The 14,679-nt window shown below is 45.3% G+C and overlaps 1 protein-coding gene across 3 annotated transcripts in view; it reads left to right on the top strand.

The window, feature by feature from the left end:
* Positions 1-14,679, top strand: part of LOC142491228 (arachidonate 12-lipoxygenase, 12R-type-like) — a 274,903-nt gene that overhangs the window by 213,448 nt on the left and 46,776 nt on the right. The gene's annotated exons all lie outside the window — the stretch shown is intronic.

Genomic DNA, 14,679 nt, shown 5'->3' with positions numbered 1-14,679 from the left:
TGAATGGTTTTATTTCTTCACAGCACAACTAAACATTTGGGCACACTGTCCCTTCAAGGAAAAACAACACTTATAAAAAGAATACCTACTCCACATAGGGAGAAGTTGCTAAACACTCCAAGCCCTATCTTTCGGGCTGGCTTTGTCAAGTTCCCAACCCCTAAACATACGCCACAATAGTGATCGAACAATATCAAAGTTCTTACTGTGTCTTTGTGTGGGATTCTCTGTCCATAGAGAGAGGCTAGGAAATCCATCTGGATAGCAGCTTGCACAGGACAGCTCTGTAGTCGGAGTCAGCCACCTTCTACAAGCATTAGTCTCCTTATCAAGCTGGTTGTCAGCTGTCTCAGCTTACTTCCTGATTGCCAACTATTCTTACTGGGTTAACCTTCTAAGTGCTGGATGAAGAACTCAGATGCATGGTTCCCAGGCATTTATTAGTACCTGACTTCACCCTGTCACACCCAATAACATTGTATGATCACATTGTACTTTGTGTAATAAAACCATTTTTTGTATTTTTCCTTTTCCGAGCATGCAGTCAAGCAGGGATTGCTAGAGTATGAGTTTCAAGAGGCGGTGAGGGGGGGGGTGAGGTTGCGGAGGACCCGTTGACAGAATGTGCCTAGGTAGTTGGGGTCCAGAGATGTCGGTTCCCCTATAAATGTACCCGGGAATCATGCCTGATTCTCGGATACATGCAGGCACATTGTCCCAGCAATACCTCCCCTTGAAAACGTAAGTGCGACTCACCACTAGGGTACCCTGCTTCAGCACAGCCCAGAAATGAGAATGAGGCACAGGGATTAATATGTATTCATACACAGTAGCTGAGTGAATCCCTAGGTTAAGGTGGTTATCCCCAGCTAGTGCCATGGTGACCCACAACCAGTATATGGTTTGTGGGTTCCCACCCATATATAAGGTTGAGGGGGAGGGGGAGACTCTGAGAGTCCAAACTGGGACACAGAGAAAGTGTTTGGGGGAATAAGGCAGGTAGAAATAAAGAGACAACATTTTTCCTTTTTTGTTCCCTGTACCCCAAGACTGTGTATTAAAATATACTTTAATATAGCTCGGTTTCGATTGGCTGCTTGAGAAAATTCCCCTGCTCTGATTGGCTGTCTGCTCTGCTTCTATTTTATGAATGAAACAGAGAATGCTATAAGAAGCCCTGATCCAATCAGATTGATTGTTCCCCTTGAGTCTGAGCTGAAAGAGCGTGGGCGGGCTTCTCAAAGATGCTTTGTTTGTAATAGCAAAGCAAGCGGCTTCTATTTCAAGCCTGAAGAGCCGCCCGCCAGAGATTTTGTGACCAAGTTCTCAGAAAGTAACGTAGTGGTCACGGCTTGTATTTTATGCCGATTTTGAGTTCCAGGAGATTTGGGCTGACTCGCAGTCAGGACGGACCAAAGAAAACGTAGTGGTGGTGTATGGAACTTTATGCCGATTTGGGTTCCAGGAGATCTCAGGCCCGGTCAGGATAAAACTCTCCTATAGAGTTCCCTGCACCTGTGAAAGTTTTGACCACAGCCCCCTTATTTGAGTTCCAGGACATTTCGGGAAAAGTCTCGGTCAACCTAAAGACTTTATTTTATGGGCCATTTCACCTAGGAAAGCTCAGTTTTGTAGGCCAGACCCCCCAGTAAGTGTGTTTTCTTCTGTATTTTGTAATTCACTGTGTGTATGTCTGTTTCTCTGGAATAAATTACAATTTGTTTTACTATATTGTTTTGCTCAGTGAATGATTCCGGTAAAAAGGTGTAAAAACCTGGCCTCCCATGACACTCACACCAGGCACCAGTTCGGGGATGGTCCCATGACTGTTACCGTCCTTAACGTCTGTCCATGTTAGTCTGGTGGCACTAAACTAGGTGACAAATAGAACCTATGCTTTCTTAGCTTTGAGTAACGTACGTTAGTCACCACATGTTTTGTTATCTCGCAATCTACGAGTTTTTCTCTATGTAAGAAAACCCCGCAGGATTTAAAAACATAGATCTCAATGATCCCACTTCATCCACCAGTAAATAAGAGATTGTATACATTGATTAAAGCCATAACCTGCATCTTGGTTCTAGGAATGGGACACTGCAGTATAGCCTCTACCTTAGCTGGTTCTGGCTTAAGGTGCCCACCACCCACTCTGTGCCCTAAGTAGAATGCTTCTGTACCCACTAAACACTTTGTTGGTTTGAGTTTCAGCCCTGCTTCCCTGATCCTACTCAGCACCGGTGACACATGTACTTGGTTACTGTCCCATGAACTGCTAAATACTGCAATGTCATCCAGGTATGCCTTGGCGTAACCCTGCTTCCCTTCCAGTAACCTATTGACCAGGCGTTGGAAGATAGCCAGGGCATTTTTCATACCAAATGGCATCACTAAAAATACATAGAGGCCACTTGGAGTGATAAATGCTGACTTCTCCCTCCGTGGTCAGAGGAATTTGCCAATATCCTTTGGACAAATCCATGGTGGTCAGATACATTGCTCCTGAGAGCTCATCTAGGAGCTCATCCATTCGGGGCATGGGATAAGCATCTGACATCGTCTGAGCATTGAGGATTCCGTCCTCCTTGGGTACCAGGATAACCGGGCAATCCCAAGGGCTCTGGGATGGTACAATTACCCCTAGGGCCACTATCTCCTCTACATCCCTCTCTATACTGCGCGTCACCTATGTTGATACTGTACATGATAGCCATGCTTATGCAGAGGTCTCTGATCACAAGTCTCCACTGGATGACCTGTAATATGTGTTCTGCCTGGCTTGTCCTTGAACAGAACCTTATGCTGCTCTAGCATAGCCTTTGTTTGCACTCTCTGATGTGCACTGATCTGGGACCCTGTGATGGTGAGGGAGTAACCAGGCCATCAATAAAGGTATTATGCCCGGCTGGTTACCTCTGGGCCATATTAGGTAATTTAGAGTGTCAGCTCTTGAACCCATTTATAGTACCTTCAATGTATGTGATTGTATTGCAATAAAGATTGTATGTGTGTTTTGCCTTTCCAGCAGTGCTACCTAGTGGAGATTCTCAGGCTATGAGTTTCAGGGTGGGTCTCCAGTAAAAGTGTTGTCAGAATGTGTCTATGTAGAAGGGGTCCAGAGTTACTGGCCACCCCAAATACGTGTCCGGGAATCAGGTCAGATTCCCGGGGACATATAGACACAGACATCCGGGCAAAATCCTCCCTGGAAAACAGTTGCGCGACTCACTGCCAGGTTTCCCTGCTTCAGCACAGACCAGAAAGGTAAATGAGGGCATAGGGATATGTGTATCCCGGGTACAGTCAGGGGCCCGTAGGTTAATGGGAGTCCCCCAGTATATGCTCCAATCACCAGAACCAGGTATAGAGGTTCTGGGGTGTTTCAACCATCGATAAGGTTGCAAACTGATTGTATGTCTAAGTCCAAATTCCTACACCTGTTTAGCTTGCAGGAGTCTAAGCCTCCGTACTGGGAGTCTGGGTTATATGCTTGCAATACTCTTGGTGCAAAACCTCCACCCGAGGAGGATCTCGACAGAGCGGGAGGAGCCTCTCGCAGGACACAACCCAACAATACACACTTGGTATAAACAAATGATTAACTTTACTGTATTATGAATGCTCTAAACGCTCCTATATAGTTACTAATCACACAACTGCCCACGCACCATGCATGGCATAACCCTCCACCGTGTACCCACACGTGGCCACAATAGCATAGGAGTCCCTTAGTCACTTAACCCACTGAGTGTCCCTAAGTATGAATCTCCCACCCTAGGCGTGATTAGCGCCGTATTCTATAATATGTTGGTGCACTTTATTAAGGTACCTGCCGGGCGCTCCTGCACCCGGGCCCGCAGACAACTTCAAAAAGGATTCGCAGATCCACTATCTCCTTCGCAACGTCCTGGACACCACCGGAAGTATTGTCCATCAGGGGCAATCCCACCCTGAAGACAGTCTCTCCCTCAGCGAAGTAGGCCTGGTCCCAGGCCTCTCTCTCTCAGCGTATTCTGCGTCCGCTGTGTCCCTCACTTCCTATGCAGCACTAATGGGGCAGGTTCCCTATCCTAGGGCCTGTCCTTACAGCAGCCACAAGCTACAGAGTGTCTAAGGACCTATCTGGGGTTTAGGGGGGATTACTGGCCTAGTGCAGAGGCTACTTGCCCTCTGCATCTCCTTCCCTTATCCTCTCCTGGCACGACTGACTAACGTGCTCCTCAATCAGCCTCCTGCTTTCCTTCCTGGAGAATCCTCGCACCTCATTTGCTCCCTGGCATCAGGTGGTGCGCTCCTAAGGCTCATGTAACTTGTAGTCCCTGACAAGATCCCTCTCCCATTGGACCTGCTTTGCACGCTTTCCCTGCACATGTGCGACATGTAATAGCCGCCGCTGCTCGTCTGCACATGCGCAAGTTTCCACAAGATCTCGGCGCCCTACCTCCAGCCGCCGGAGCCTCCGGTGACACGATTGCCTGCCCAGCACGCGCCTGCATCCGCCACACACTGCACACTCTCCCTGGAGCTCCAGAAGACGCGCGCCTGCACACTTGCGCCCCCGCACCCGGCCGCAACTCTGCTGACCGCCGCGGAGGTGAGTACAGGAAGGGGGGGGGGGTAACAACACCCAGAGGGGGATCTGGCTACACCAAGAAACTTAGAAGAAATTGTGAAATATTTTTATTTCTGACATTGTGTATAATGGTAAATGCTTATGCACTGTATATGAGCTGTGGTCTTCCAGTTCCGTGGTTCCAAGAAACCAGTTGGCTACCAATTTGGTGCCACTAAGTATTCTCAGGTCCCGGAGTTGAAAGCCACAGATATTGCCAAGGCGTTAAAGACATTTGGGTGGAGGAGTTAACCTCAAGTACCCTCGTCCTGGCATGAATGGAAGTGATAGGACTACCATTAACCCAGACATTGAGATGCCTAACTCCACGGGTGGCTTCTGACTCACAGGTGGCAGAGGTGCCAAGCTGGTGCATGCCCCTGTCATATTTCGAATCCATCCTTGCTCGGCTTGAGTAGACTGACAATTCTCTGATTGGCTTGTAGGAATTCTCCCACGCTCGGATTGGCTGGAGTATTTCATGAATGGGACTGAAATACTATAAGAAACCTAGCAGCCAATCCGGTCCTCAGATTCTAAGTGCAAAGACAGCAGCGGCAAATTTGATATCATCAAAAGATGTTCTGTGAGAAATAGACGCGACCCGGCTTCAGAAATTTCAAGGGAAGACATTTTCTAAGTCCCACTTTTTGGGGCCAAGTTCTGAAAAGAGAACGTAGCGGTCGCGGTTGGAACAACACGCCGAAAAGAGTACCAGGACGTTTTGCCAAAGGATTTTGCAGCTCCGGAAGAGAGAGCGGTGGCGTCTGGTAACTCATGCCGAATTGAGTTCCAGGACTTTTGTGGGTAACTCCTGGTCAACCTAAAGACATGGTTTTTGTGAAGATTTGCCATCCTGCTGGCTGGAAACCACAACCCAATCTTATCCCTTCAACCTCTGCAGATGCTCAAGATGCGCAATACTGCGATGGCTCCTCTACATGCGCGCGCGATCGGTTCGCCCATCCGTGGGTCCTGCCTACGTTCTCTGCCCCCGTCTTGACGTTGCTGATGTGCGGCACGGCCGTTCGGCCAGTCTTCCATCAGAATCCACCCCCGGCCCCGCCCCTGCTTGGAAGGCGGCATGCGCGGTGAGCGAGTGGCGTGCGACTGGGTCGTCATCCCCTGACGTAAGTGAAGCGCGCAACAGCTCCTACCTGAATCCACCCCCAGGCTCTGTCCCCGCTCTGAAGACGGGCATGTGTGGTGTGCGAGCGGCGCCCGATCGGGGTGCCTCCCCCTGACGTTGGTGACGCGCACGGGACATAGCTCTACTCCCAAAACCAATCAGGCTGCACAATAGGTCACACCTGCGTGACCCAGCAGCCTATCCGCTCACCCCGTCTGGTCCCATCCTGGCTTCCCATTGGAGGGAGGCTCCTTAACTACCTGCCTTGCTCAGTCTCTCATTGCTGAGCATAACCTAGTTTTTGTAACGCTGAATCTCGCTGAAATTTGGAACCTTGTCCTGCCTGTCTTGATACCAGACCTTGCTTCGTACCTTGGACCCCGTGCTTCTCCTCTCCTGATCCGGCTTTCGAACAACCATCCTGAACTCTCCTATATTGACCTCGGCAATCCTTATTACGACTACTCTCCAATCTCCAATCCTGACATCGGCTAAGTACCCCAACGATCCGCTACTCTCCTATCCAGACCTGGCAAGTATCACATTTACCATGTCTTCTGTACCCCTGACCCCTCGCGGTTGTGGGTTGGCGTTCTATATAATTCCCTACATCAGCCTCGCGGTCACGTCTGGTTTGTGGTGAGCTACGCGTTACAGTTTTATGGACTATTTCAAATAGAAAAGATTAGTTTTGTAGCTCAGATCCCCAGTAAGTGTGTTTTCTCATGTATATTGTAATTCACTGTGTGTATGTCTGTTTCTTTTTTTTTTTTTTACATTCTTTATTTATTGTCAACATTTTTATAACAGTAAACACATAACACAATATGATACATTACCAAATCAAACAAATCATTCAGAATCCAACATACAAATTATAATGTCGTAGATACAGATTGTTAAACAATAAATACATTCATAAACAAAAACAAAACAAAATTCTCTTATATTAAACTCTGCTAATAAGTCAACTTCATACTTAGTAAGCCCGTTTATCCATATTATTCTCATTTTGGCAGATGATTCCTCTCTCACCTTACAGTATTCTATGACCTATGAACTGAGACCACGGCAGCCAGAGAATCTCATATTTTAACCTTGTGTCAGTTGTTATGTATGAGAGCTGTTCCATTCTCATAACCTCCCATACACTCGACTCCCATTGTCTCATAGTGGGAGCCTCCAGTTTTTTCCAGTTGGCAGCTATAGTACATCTTGCTGCATTCAGCATATGTATTAATAGGGATTTCCTAATTCTATGCCCTTCGACCCCCCTCTCTGTTTAGCAATAGAATACTCGGTTCTTTCGGGATTCTGATCTGGGTTATATTAAAAATCTGTTCCACTATCCCATCCCAGAAACACTTTATTTTCTTGCACTCCCACCAGATATGTAGCATTGTGCCCACCTCCCCACACTCTCTCCAGCATTTGTCAGACGTTCCTGGATAGCATACATTCAGTTTTTGTGGCGTATAGTACCACCTGTACATCGCCACATTTGTGTCCATTCTAGTGCAGAGTATTCCTTACCCAGATCCTTTTCCCAAGCTAATACAAATCCGGGCTTAGGTTCAGCTTTGATTTCCAATATTCTTTTATAGATATACGATATATTATGTCCTCTAGCACCTAGTACTACCAACGCCGCTTCGAAAGGATTCAATCTTCTTCACATATTTTTTTTATTTCTTTTGGTGTTCATATAGTGGACAATTTGCGTATTTTGCCATCTTTCTCCTTCTTTGAAATCAAACTGATCCTGAAAGTATTTAAAATTTCTAATTTCTCCCATGTCCATCAGGTCTCTTAGTCTTAATAGCCCCACTCGGCTTCACTTTATAAATATTCTAGAGTCCAATCCTGGGGGGAAATCTCAGTTCCCACATATTGGGGTGAGAGGGGAAGGGAACGTACAGACCCTCTCATCTTTGGATATTTCATCCCATGCACATAGAGCTGCACCAATAGAAGGGTGTTCATAGAGATCTTTAGGTCGATCTATCTTCCTGAGCCAAGGAACCTTATTTGTATCTATATTTTTACAGTAGTTATTTTCAATTTCCACCCACAGTTTATTCTTTGTACAATGATACCATTCAAAAAGAGCGTTCACCTGTGTAGCAAGATAATACTTATTAATATTCGGCAGCCCGAGTCCTCCTTGTGACTTATGTCTTTGCAGCGTTTTAATATTAGTCCTTGGTTTTTTAAATTCAAAAATGAATTTATTAATTTTACTTTGGAGCATGGCAATATATTGCTTGGGTACTTTCACTGGGATAGTCTGGAACAGATACATAAGCCTTGGCAGGATATTCATTTTAATACAGTTAATTCTACCTATCCATGAAATAATATTCTTGTTCCATCTTTTTAAATCATCTTCTATTACTTTAGCTAGTGGGGTGTAATTAGCCTGGAATAGCTCTTCTGCTCTTGATGTTGTATTTGTTCCCAAATATTTTATACTTTTATTCTTCCATTCAAAGGGGAAATTTTCTTTTACCTGGTCTGCCAATTCTGCTGACAGATTTATATTGAGAGCATCTGTTTTTGTTAGGTTCATTTAAAATTCGATGCTAAACTATATCTTCCTAGAACACTCATTATATTTGGTAATGATACCAGCGGGTTAGTTATTATCAGTAGGATATCATCTGCGTATAATGCGATCTTATGTTCTTTCTCACCTATTTGAACTCCTGTGATATCTGGGTGATTTCTTATTGATTCTGCTAGCGGCTCCATTATTAGAGCAAAAATCAATGGGGACAATGGGCACCCCTGTCTTGTACCATTTAGTATGCTAAATGAGTTCGAGATCTGTCCATTTACCTTGACTTTTGCCGATGGGTTACTATATAGGGCCTTTACATACTGTCTAAACATGTCACCCGTTCCTATACGTTCCAGCATTTTAAACATAAAATTCCACTGCACCCGATCAAAGGCCTTTCTGCGTCTATGGACAGTATCATAGTTGGGGTCTGTGTTTTATTGGCCTGGTTCAGTATATTTATAATTCGCCTAGTGTTATCTTTGGCTTCTCTTTTTGGTATAAATCCAGTTTGATCCCTCTCTATCAGTTCCGGTAGATATTCATTAAGTCAATTTGCTAATATCTTGGCGAGGATTTTGACATCTACATTTATAAGCGATATTGGGCGATAGCTTGCACAATTTAGTTTGTCCTTGACTGGTTTGGTTATAACTGTTATATGAGCTTCTGACATATACTGGGCTAGATTACCCGTATCTCTCCGTGTATTAAACATACTTTGAATATGTACTATTAAGAAGTTGGTAAAAGTCTTATAATAGGTATGTGGCAAACCATCTGGTCCCGGGCTTTTCCCATTAGGCAGATCTTTTATTACCTTTTCTATCTCCTCCCACGTTATGATAGCGTCTAATTTAGCTCTTGCCTCAGGTGTGATTGTTTTAGTTTGGATATCCTTCATAAATATTTCTATATCTTCTTCTATGTGCTCCTTTTCCTTTTCTGTACCGCCTCTATATTATATAACTTTTCGTAGAATAGCCTGAACTCCTCCTTAATGACTTTTGGGTCCTGCGAGACTACACCATCCTGCTTCCGAATTTTACTGATATTAAATTGACTCTGTTTCTGTTTTAGTTGATTGGCCAGTAGTCTATCCATTTTATTACCTTTCTCGTAATATTTATGTTTAAGCCATACCAGTGACTTTTCTATTTTTTGGGAAAGTTAAACTTTCCTCTGGCTGTTATTAGTTCTGCTAGTATCTCTTTATCGGCTGTCCTTTTATGTTTTGTTTCTAGATCTTGGATTAGTTTACTTATTTCTATCATTTCTTTTTCCCTTATTCTTTTCCTAAAAGAGGCTTGTTGGAAAAATACTCCTCTTATCACACTTTTATGAGCCTCCCACAATATTGTCGGAGATATATTTTCTACATTGTTTTCTGCAAAATAATTTTTAAGAGCGTCCTCAATTACTAGGACTACATTACTGTTTTTCAGTAGTGACTCGTTCAGTCTCCATGACCACTCACCTTTCTGCATAATTCCTACCTCTAAGTCAATTTCTAGGATTACTGGTGCGTGGTTTGACCATGTGATATTGCCAATAATGACTTTTCTTATTTAGCTCACATTAATTTGATCTATGAAAAAATAATAAATTCTGAAGTAGCTATCATGTGGGTGTGAGTAATAGGTATAGTCCTTTCCTGACGGATTTAGAACTCTCCAGGCATCGACCAATGCCTGCTGGTCCAGCATTTTATTTATAGATTGTGTCTGCCTTTTGCTCATATTTGTGTGTCCTTTTGAGGTATCTAACACTGGATTTAACGCCACGTTAAAGTCTCCGCCCAGGTATAGAGCTCCTTCTCTAAAGACATTAATTATTGACAGCACCTTCTCTAAGAAATTTACTTGTCCCACATTGGGGGCATACACATTTGCCAAGGTGATCTTCTTCCCTTTTATCTGCCCTTTAATTATAATATATCTACCTTCTAAATCCTTCTTAGTGGTGATGTCTTGCAACTCAAAATTTTTGCTAAGTAGAATTCCTACCCCATTTTTCTTATCTCTTGATGAGCTATAGAAGTTTTGTACAATATATTTATTGATCATTTTTGGTTCTTTATCTCTTTTAAAATGTGTCTCCTGCATGAACATTACATCACTTTTCATCTTTTTTATTTCTGCTAGGGCCTGTCTCCTTTTCACAGGTGAGTTTAGTCCCTTGACATTCAGGTTACCTATCTTATATGTCATGTTTGTTGTGGTGTTTGGGTTCGTGGTTGATGGATATTAACCAACCTTAATGTATCTCTTACTGCAATCTCGATCTTCCTTATTGCCATCTTTTCTTTGGACATCATCTGACAATTGAGAGTTTGGGTGCTTTCTCTCTGTATCATTTGACTTATAGAGAAAATACAAACAGAAACACATAAAAATACATTCAAATGAAAATAAAAAAAAGCTGTGTGTGCTGTGCACGCGCATAGTAAGTAAAACTTCTTTGACTTTTGTCACAGAAATTGTATTTGTATTGGTGATGTTTTAATTAAAAATCAAAATACAATTTCATTGACAAAACGCAAATAAATTTGACTTGGAACATGCGTACACATCCCTTGTATTTGCACTAAGCGTGAATTCCTCGTGTGTGTGTGTGTGTGTGTGTGTGCGTGACTGTGTGTGTGCGTGTGACTGTGTGTGTGTGCGTGTGACTGTGTGACTGTGCGTGTGACTGTGTGACTGTGCGTGTGACTGTGCATGTGACTGTGCGTGTTACTGTGTGACTGTGTGTGACTGTGCGCGTGACAGTGCGTGTGCATGTGACAGTGCACGGTGCACGTGACAGTGCGTGTGCGCGCGACTGACTGTGTGCGCGACGGACTGTGTGCGCGACTGACTGTGTTCGCGACTGACTGTGTGCGCGACTGACTGTGTGCGCGACTGACTGTGTGCGCGACTGACTGTGTGTGTGTGCGTGTGACTGTGTGTGTGTGCGTGTGACTGTGCGTGTGTGCGTGACCATGTGCGTGTGTGTGTGACCGTGTGCGTGCGTGTGACCGTGTGACGTATGCGCAGCCCCCCTGCACCTCACACATCCCCCTAACCTATTCACAGTCAGTGTGTGTGTGTATGTGTCAGTCAGTGTGTGTGTGTGTGTGTGTGTGTGTGTCAGTCAGTGTGTGTGTATGTGTCAGTGTGTGTGCATGTGTGTCAGTCAGTGTGTGTGTATGTGTGTCAGTCAGTGTGTGTGTGTATGTGTGTCAGTCAGTGTGTGTGTGTACAGTATGTGTGTCAGTCAGTGTGTGTGTGTGTGTGTGTGTGTGTGTGTATATATGTATGTGTGTGTGTCTGTCACTGTATGTGTGACTCTCTTTCTGTGTCCTGCCCCCTCTCTCCTGACTTCCCCCCCCTCAAAGGCAGGCAGAGCTGCGGACCCGCGGCGGCTCTGCCTGAGTCTCTCCTCACACCCCCCCCCCCCCTCACAGACAGGCAGAGCTGCGGACCTGCGGCGGCTCTGCCTGAGTCTCTCCTCACCCCCCCCCCCCTCACAGACAGGCAGAGCTGCGGACCCGCGATCTCTTTAGATCTCTTTATAAATCAAACTAACAAACAACAATCAACCTTCCCTGAAACCTACATTTTACTCAGGCTTATTTCCATTAAAAGTAACTTTTTTTCCCCCCATCTACTTCATACCCCTTCAACTGTCACATACTCAGATCTCAGCTCTGATGGAGCAGTCTAAGAGATATATAGTCATTAATCTCAGTTATTTACTCTTCTTCACTCGTTGGTCTGTTTTTCTTCCTGCTGTGGTCTTCTGTCTCCGTGCTGCCGTCCGCTGCTATCGCTGGTCTTTCTATTCGCTTTGCTGACCACTTCCCGCCACCGTTGCCCCCTCCACTCTGGGTGGGGCCGAGGTGCTCCTGACTCCGCAGAGTCCTGCAATCTTTCCCTTTCTTTGGGTCCTGGAATGTTGAGTCTTTCAAAACAATTGGTGGGGTTTTCTCCGTATCTGAGCACAGTAGCTTTCCCTTATTGTATCACAATCAGCTTAGTAGGGAATCCCCATTTATATCTCACATTGGCTTTTTGCAGACACACAGTGACTTCCCTCATTTCTCTGCGGTGCTGTAGGGTTAACGCAGAGAGGTCGTTATACAGCTGGATTTGCGCCCCTTCATAGTCAATATTATTAATACTTCTGGCCTTCTGCATAATTAGTTATTTTTCCGGGAAGTCTTGCATTTTAACAAAAATGTCGCTCTGTGTGCCCTGTCCATCTTCCAGGTCCGCTCCTGTGTTTCGTCCGTCATATGAGAGAATAATTTTTGTAAATTTGGGACTATTTCTTGGGATTCCACTGTTTCAGATATACCCCATATCCTTATATTAGAGCGTCTCTCTCTATTGTCCAGATCTTCTATATGCAGGAGCATGTTTTGTAAAGTCTCGTCTTGCTCTTGCACTTTGTGAGTTACATGCTCATGCACTTCTGTGACCATTCCTGCTTCTTTCTCTAGGTCATCTATTCTGTCCCCCAGAGTAACAACATCCTTTTTGATCTTAGATAGTTCGGTTTGAAACATTAGTGTCAGATCTGTTAACAATTTTTGTATGTCATCTTTGGTTGCTAGATTAGTCAAATCAGTCTTTGTGGCATAATCCCTCTTTCCCTCGGCCATTAGAGAGTCTTTTTCCTTACCCTGCCCGGGCGAGCTTTGCGGGGAGTGAGATGGTATCTGCGCGTCCTCTGCGTCTGTGTGCTTTGGCGTTGCTTCCGATCGCCGGAATTTCTGAAGCGTATTTTCAGCTACTGTGGGTTTTTTTTGTGGCGTTTGGCATTTTCCACAGTTCTGTTTCTGCCTTGCACTCTTATTTTGTTTTAGTTTGCAGTTTTAGGGCAGTTTTAGTGAGTGTTATTAGTATGTGGCTATGTAATCATTTTATTTAGTTCATATAGTAGTGGTAACCCCCCTGTGGTCACTGTACCTCATCTAGGCGGCCGTCCCGTCCAACGCCTGCCACATCCCCCCTACTCACTCACTCACTCCTGTGGGTAGCAGCCATTTTGAGTCCTGGGACTGGGAGACACGGGCCAGCCGGCCTGCCAGGGCTTACATCCACAGTCTTCTAACTGTGCTCCAGTCAGGGGGGGGCAGTTGTTGTTCTCCTCACTACCCATCAGGGTACCTGCTCTGTGGCCCCAGGAGAGGTGTGGGCTCCGGGTCCCCGGAGCTCCGGTGGGGAGTAGGAGGGGGGGGTCACACCAGCCGCCTCCCGAGCACTCACTGCCGGTTCCTTACACCCCGGGCGGCTTAACTGGTGCTCGGGGCCGTCGGGCTGTTCTGGATGCTGCCTCCCTTCTCGTGGTGCGCGGGTGCCATCTTGGATCCGCCGTGGGCAGCGGTGAGCCCGAGTGCTTCCCTGCTCTGTCGGGGCTAACGTCACCGTTCGTTGATGGGAGTGGGCGCCGGGTAAGTGCTGGGGGGGTCCCAGTTTGGGCGGGGTTATTTTTGGGGAGTTTTGTAGTTCCCGCTGTCATTTTCCACGCGGTCCTGCACGGAGCTCAGAAGCCGTGCGACCGCTCTGCTCTGCTGCTGGCCACGCCCCCCTGTATGTCTGTTTCTAAGGAATAAATGACAATATATTTTAAATACTTGTTTTGCTCAATGTTATGTTAGGATCCCAGTTAAAAAGGTGTAAATACCTGGTCTCCCGTGACATTTCGAGAGTTCTCCTCTCTCCCTCAAGTCAGCAATACTGCTTAACAAAGGAATCTATGCTATGGCTAAAACAGGGTTACCCTTGCGAAAACATAAATTGTAGAATTGGAATTGGATCTTTCACAGAAATTCAGGAACCAGGATTTTCTATTTATCAATGGTGATATCTGCCACAGGATCCTCATAATCATTAGAATATCGTCGTATAGGCGTATTCTCAATAAAAGTGAGGTAACCATAGTGATTGCAAGTAATTGCTATTTATTTAAAATAATAAAACCTTAGACATAAGGTTTAGAACACATACAATATGTGTAGAATATAGAAGCATGAGTAAATTCTCTCACACTTAACTCAATGCTATTATAATCACATAAGCGATAGTCTAATAGCTATTTCAGAGTCCCATAGAAGCTATAAGTTCTCCACTATTTAACTTTCTCACTGTTAGGGAAAGAGTGTACCCAATAGGAATTGCCTCAGTTTTGATGAGTCTCTGCACGGCTGGTATATCCTCTTTCTTCTGTTCTCTTCGGCGCTGCTGGTGGGGTTTGTTGGCGTTGTCCCATACCTCTCAGTTCACAGCCGGCTTCTCCACTCTCTCTCTCACCACTTCCGCGTCACGTGGGATAACCACCTCTCGTCTTACGCGATCTTAGCTCTTCTCCGCCGTCCAGACTCCACAGAAGCCCCGA

This window comes from Ascaphus truei, chromosome 3 (assembly GCF_040206685.1).
Source record: "Ascaphus truei isolate aAscTru1 chromosome 3, aAscTru1.hap1, whole genome shotgun sequence".
Classification (NCBI taxonomy): Eukaryota; Metazoa; Chordata; class Amphibia; order Anura; family Ascaphidae; genus Ascaphus; species Ascaphus truei.
The sequence above is the reverse complement of the archived record's forward strand: the minus strand, read 5'-3'. Positions and strand labels throughout refer to the sequence as shown.